Raw genomic sequence first — 6000 nt, forward strand, 5'->3', positions numbered from 1 at the left:
AAAATGGTTATTTAGTAAATCCCGACTAGCTGATGACATTCATGAAGGGTAGCATAGATAATATTCAGTGGATCCGCTCTTTATAATTAGCTGAATTCTTGAGTAGAAAATAAATTCATTTGAACCGAGAGATTTTCAGTGTCAACTCTTTAGTGGAGTCAGTTGGCATTAAGCTAAACTTGGAAAAGGTTTGTGAACTTTTGAGTCCAAGTGTTTAGCTCAAGCTTTATTCATTTGGGTCCATGAGGTCACTGTCACGAATCACATCGATAGGAATAGTTAAACTGGAAGCTAAGTCAAAACAAGAACGAAAATAGTTAAAAGGGTATTTTTGTCTTTTGAGACAAAGGATGAAATGAATGTCAATAAATTTTTTGACAAGTTCATTTGATGACTTAATGTCACTCGGCCATGACTTGATCATTGGGCCTCGTGAATTAATTTCATTTCATAAGAGTTTTATTGAAAATTCTTAATGGGTTTTCTTACGTTGTCATGAACAAGTGAAGAAAATTCTAGAAGCCTTTCTAGAAGGTCATAGGCGCCCAAATACCCAAGAGAAAGAGAGTTCCTTTTGTGCATTAATGTATGAAGATACTTGCCAAAAGAAAAAGAGGAAACAAATTTCCTCTAAGAGGCATAAGGGATTTCGGCCAAACAAGCTTAGAGAGAGCAATGAATAAAAGAGGAAACAAATCCAAGGTGTCATTAAGGCACATGTTGGCCGTGTGACTTGGATGGGAATGGGCAATAAAGATTGCTCATAAAGGCTTGGAAAATAAGAGGAAACTACTTCTTTCCAAGGCCAACCCTTCTCCTATAAATAGGACCCTCATTCCTCTCATTCTATTCATTCCACATAATTTAGAGATTGAGAGCTTCTCTCTCTAGAACTTGTGGTTGCCGCCCCTCTTCTCTCTCTCTCTAGTTTATTTTCGATTTTTCTTGTTTTGGCACCTAGGTCCTCACTCGACCTAGTGTTTCGCTCTGCGACTTCAAGACTCGTTCTTAAGTCGCAGTGTTTAAAAGTGCCCACTCACTAATTCCTTTATTTCGAGTGATTTAGTGATAGAAACTTTCGTGGTTGCTCGAGGTGCCGAGGAAAGAAAGAGAGACGTGCTGCGAGGGGAGACGAGCGTTGCAAACTTTCCAAAAGCTTCTTCAAAGTTCAAGCTTCAAGAAAGGTTAGTAAACTTCTTAGCTCATATTGGTTTTTAATTACATGTACTTGCTCTTTGTCTAGGTTAGTAAAAACTGTTTTTACTTGTAAAGAAATTTTTTAAAATTCCGCCGCTTCCCGAAGCGTTTAATCTTTTTCTTAAACCCTAGATTAATTCCAACAACCGAAGCATGCTTAGTAGCTGATAATGTATCAACGTGGATTCTTGACTCCGCTACTACTAATCATATTTGTTGTTCCTTGACTGGTTTCAAGAAAACCAAAAGCTTAGAGGAAGGCGAGTTCTGTTTCAAATGGGGTGATGGGAGCCTGGTGTCTGCGAAGGCTGTGGGATCCGTGACGCTGTCTTTTGAAGACCGCACTTTAAACTTGAATAATGTTTATTTTGCTCCTACCTTTGGGAAGAACTTAATATCCGATGCTCGTCGTCTTGAGCAAGATTATTGTTTAAAGTTCATTAAGAATGGAATTCGTATTTCGTTTCCTGATAATTCTTTTGTCACTGATGCACGTATGAAGAATGCTCTTTTTTACATTTATCCCACTAAACCTTCCCTTTTAGACACCGAAATAGATAATGCTCTTATTAGGTAGCCAAAGAGGATCAAACTTTCTGAATCCTCCGATCTAACAAAATCAACATATCTCTGGCACTTAAGACTTGGTCATATCAGTCTAGATAGGATTAAGAGACTTGTGAGGGACGGTGCTGTTGTCGGCCCATCTCGGACCGACGAGGAAAAAGACATCACTTCGACCCGTGCGACCGGCGCGAGGCCTTTGACGAAGGAGCCTTGCCTCAGCCATTGGCCGGCCCGAACCAATGGCCGGCCCAAGTTCCAGCCGGCCAATGGCCGGCCATATGCTCAGCCGGCCCATGGCCGGCCCGAGGGTCTCACTCGGCCATTGGCCGAGGCAAAGCTTCAGTCGGCCAATGGCCGACCCAATCTTGCTCCAGAGCCGGCCTTGCCTAGAGCCGGCCTTCCTCCAGTGCCGGCCTTGCCTAGAGCCGGCCTTCCTCCAGTGCCGGCCTTGCCCAGAGCCGGCCATGGCCGAGTCAGAGCCGGCCATGGCCTCCACGGCCGAGTCAGAGCCGGCCATGGCCTCCATGGCCGAGTCAGAGCCGGCCATGGCCGAGTCAGGACCGACCATGTCCTCCATGGCCGAGTCAGAGCCGGCCATGGCCGAGTCAGAGCCGGCCATGGCCGAGTCAGAGCCGGCCACGGCCTCCACGGCCGAGTCAGAGCCGGCCATGGCCGGGTCAGAGGCGGCCTTCGGCCAAGGGGATGCCCAAAATGCCCCTTGGTCGCCTATAAATACCAAGGCACCCCCCTTGGTCCAGGTAATCCATTCTTGAGCACCGAAACGCTGCCGAACTCGTACCTCGCTCGTTTCTCTCAAGCTTTGGCCTCTAAACACCCCTAAAACCTCTATACTCCACCTCAATCCCACTAATGTTGAGCGTCGGAGAGGTAAACAGGGGCACCCCCCCTGTTTCCCCTTTGTAGTTCACGTGTTCTCTACTCCTTTTCAGGTACTCTGACGAACTCAAGGGACATCCACAGCTAAGGGACGACTTGGGATACCAAGTCCGACACGCTCGAGTCAAGACGAGACCACTTGGTCCGGCCTTGGGTCTAACCGTCTTTGGCTCCTAAATAGTTGTCCGAAAAACAGCGACAACATTTTGGCGCTAGAAGGAGGGCATCTCTCGACCTTGGCAACACATCTCCTCTACCGGTCTTCTTCTCACTTCTACGACTCTCGAGAGATGAGCCGTAGCCCCGCCACCTCCGTGGGCGCTCGAGCGACTAGCTCGAGGCGCGACCTCCAAAGCTCTGCCTACCGTCTCGAAGGGCAACCTCATGATAATGAGAGCCAGCCCCGAGACCCGGCGAATGACCCCGAGGCCGCAGTCCGAAAGGACACGGCTCGAAGACTCGCCGAACTCCTAGACCACCCCGGCGTTACCAACGCGCTCATCGCCGACCTCCTCGACTCTAACGACGTCGACGACATCAACCACGAGACCAACCTCGACCACGCTATTCACGAAAGTGGACACGCGCGCACGCTTCCAAGGGGACACCCTCGGGCGGCCGCGTCGAACCATCAACCCTTTGGTGAGCACCCACACGCGCCCTCGAGGGGACACCCTTGGGCGACCACATCAAGGCTCCAAAGCTCACGCAATACCCGAGGACGCTCGGTCTCGAGGTCCCGGAAGGGACGCTCCAAGCTCACCGTCCGCGTCCAAAACCCTTGTGAAGGTGACAACGCCGATGGTCTCGGCCCCCGCCAAAGGCGTCGCCTGAATGACGCGCCCTTAACAAGAGTGATAGGGACGGCCTCCGGAGACTTGAGAGACCGCCTCAACTCTCAAAGAGAGAATCACGAGTTCGACTTGAGAGAAAAACTCGACGCTCAACGTGAGACCGCGATCGTCTTGGGGCAGCAACCACCCAACACTGATCAAGCACCCAACCAAAAGATCGCAGCCACGCTTGTGATGCCGGCCGTTGGTCCCGAGTCACGAAGGAAAAGGCGCCGGAAGGGTCAAGTCCCTAACGACCACCCTTCTCCAGCCCCGAAGCGATCCTTCGTCCCGCTCAACACAACGCCCGACCGGATCCTGAGCTTACGCCGCGATGAGCTAGGAAGCCCCGCTCCACTCACGAAGGGCCCCGCGAAGCGAAATCGAAACAGGTTCTGCGAATACCACCAGGATCACGGGCACGTGACGATCGAATGCAAACAGCTTAAGAAGCGAATTGATTCCCTGATTTGAGGTGGGGATCTCAAGGAATTCGTCGCATCTGCTAGCGAGCCATGATTGTCGCAGCTTCGACCTTTAAATTCACGCCCGAACCCAATCGGCTTGGTGATCGCTTTTATTTCGAAAATGTAATTTCCCGTTTTCAAAGAAGGCCAAGTGCCATGACAAACTGTAACGACCCCCTTATTGCAATAAAGAGTTATTTCACACATGAAAAAATGTAGCGCATACTTTTGTATACCTCTAACGCAAGAGTTTCTTGGCCTTCGTCTCACAAACGCAAGAAACTCGGGGGGCTAACAGGGATCAATGATCAATAAAAACAACTCAAAAAAAAAAATATAATAATAAAGTCTCGAGGGGCCGATGGTTAGGCCGGAGGTCCCAAAGAAAGACTTCTCACGTAACTCCTCGAGATGGATTCATTACTCGAGTCGAGCTACGAGTCCGCGAGTCGACCAATACTCCTCGTGCCGACTCTTCACATGTCTCCTCGAGATGAATTCATTCCTCGAGTCGAGCTTCGAGTCCGCGAGTCGATCGATACTCCTCGCGACGACTCTTCACGAAACTCCTCGTGCAGGCTCTACGTGAGTCCTCGAGTCGAGTTCGAGTCCACGAGTCGACCAATACTCATCGTGCCGATTCTTACGAATTTTCGGGATTTCGAGCTCGCCAGCTCGTCGCCTCACCCTGGCCGAGCTCATCAGCTCGCCTCGCCCGGCCAAGCTCATCAGCTCGCCTCGTCCGGCCGAGCTCATCTGTTCGCCTCGCCTGGCCGAGCCCATCAGCTCGCCTCGCCCTGGCCGAGCTCATCAGCTCGCCTCGCCTGGCCGAGCTCATCAGCTCCCTCGCCCTGACCGAGCTCTTCAGCTCGCCTCGCCCGGCCGAGCTCATCAGCTCGCCTCGTCCGGCCGAGCTCATCTGTTCACCTCGCCTTGCCGAGCTCATCAGCTCGCCTCGCCCTGGCCGAGCTCGTCAGCTCGCCTCGCCTGGCCGAGCTCATCAGCTCGCCTCGCCTGGCCGAGCTCGCCAGCTCGTCGCCTTGCCTTGGCCGAGCTCGTCAGCTCGCCCCACCTGGCCGAGCTCATCAGCTCGCCTCGCCCTGGCCGAGCTCATCAGCTCGCCTCGCCTGGCCGAGCTCATCAGCTCGCCTCGCCTGGCCGAGCTCGTCAGCTCGCCTCGCCTGGCCGAGCTCGTCAGCTCGCCTCGCCTGGCCGAGCTCGTCAGCTCGCCTCGCCTGGCCGAGCTCGTCAATTCGCCTGGTTGATTTCGCCTGGCCAAGCTCGTCTGGTCGAGCTCGTCACCTCGTCTGGTTGAGTTCGTTGCCTCGCCTGATCGAGCTCGGCACTTCCTCTAGACGAGCTGGAGCGACTTCGTCGTTTCATCCAAACGTCTTTGGATTCGGTTCATCAGTTCGCCCAACCGTGTTGGGCTAACTCTCTCAAAAACAAAAAACAGATAAAAGCATAATAAAGTCCCAAGGGGCCTGTGGTTAGGCCGGAGGTCCCAAAGAGAGACAATCTTCACATATCTCCTCGAGACGAGTTCATTCCTCGAGTCGAATTTGAGTCCACGAGTCGACTAATGCTCCCCGTGCCGACTCTTCACATATCTCCTCGAGACGAGTTCATTCCTCGAGTCGAGTTTGAGTCCACGAGTCGACTAATACTCCTCGTGCCGACTCTTCACATATCTCCTCGAGACGAGTTCATTCCTCGAGTCGAGTTTGAGTCCACGAGTCGACTAATACTCCTCGTGCCGACTCTTCACATATCTCCTCGAGATGAGTTCATTCCTCGAGTCGAGTTTGAGTCCACGAGTCGACTAATACTCCTCGTGCCGACTCTTCACATATCTCATCGAGACGAGTTCATTCCTCGAGTCGAGTTTGAGTCCACGAGTCGACTAATACTCCTCGTGCCGACTCTTCACATATCTCCTCGAGGTGATTTCATTCCTCGAGTCGAGTTTGAGTCCACGGGTCGACTAATACTCCTCGTGCCGACTCCTCGCATATCTCCTCGAGACGAGTTCATTCCTC

This window comes from Urtica dioica, chromosome 5, assembly GCF_054948205.1.
Source record: "Urtica dioica subsp. dioica isolate 48M chromosome 5, U.dioica_male_clone48M_v1_H2, whole genome shotgun sequence".
In the NCBI taxonomy this organism is placed as follows: domain Eukaryota; kingdom Viridiplantae; phylum Streptophyta; class Magnoliopsida; order Rosales; family Urticaceae; genus Urtica; species Urtica dioica.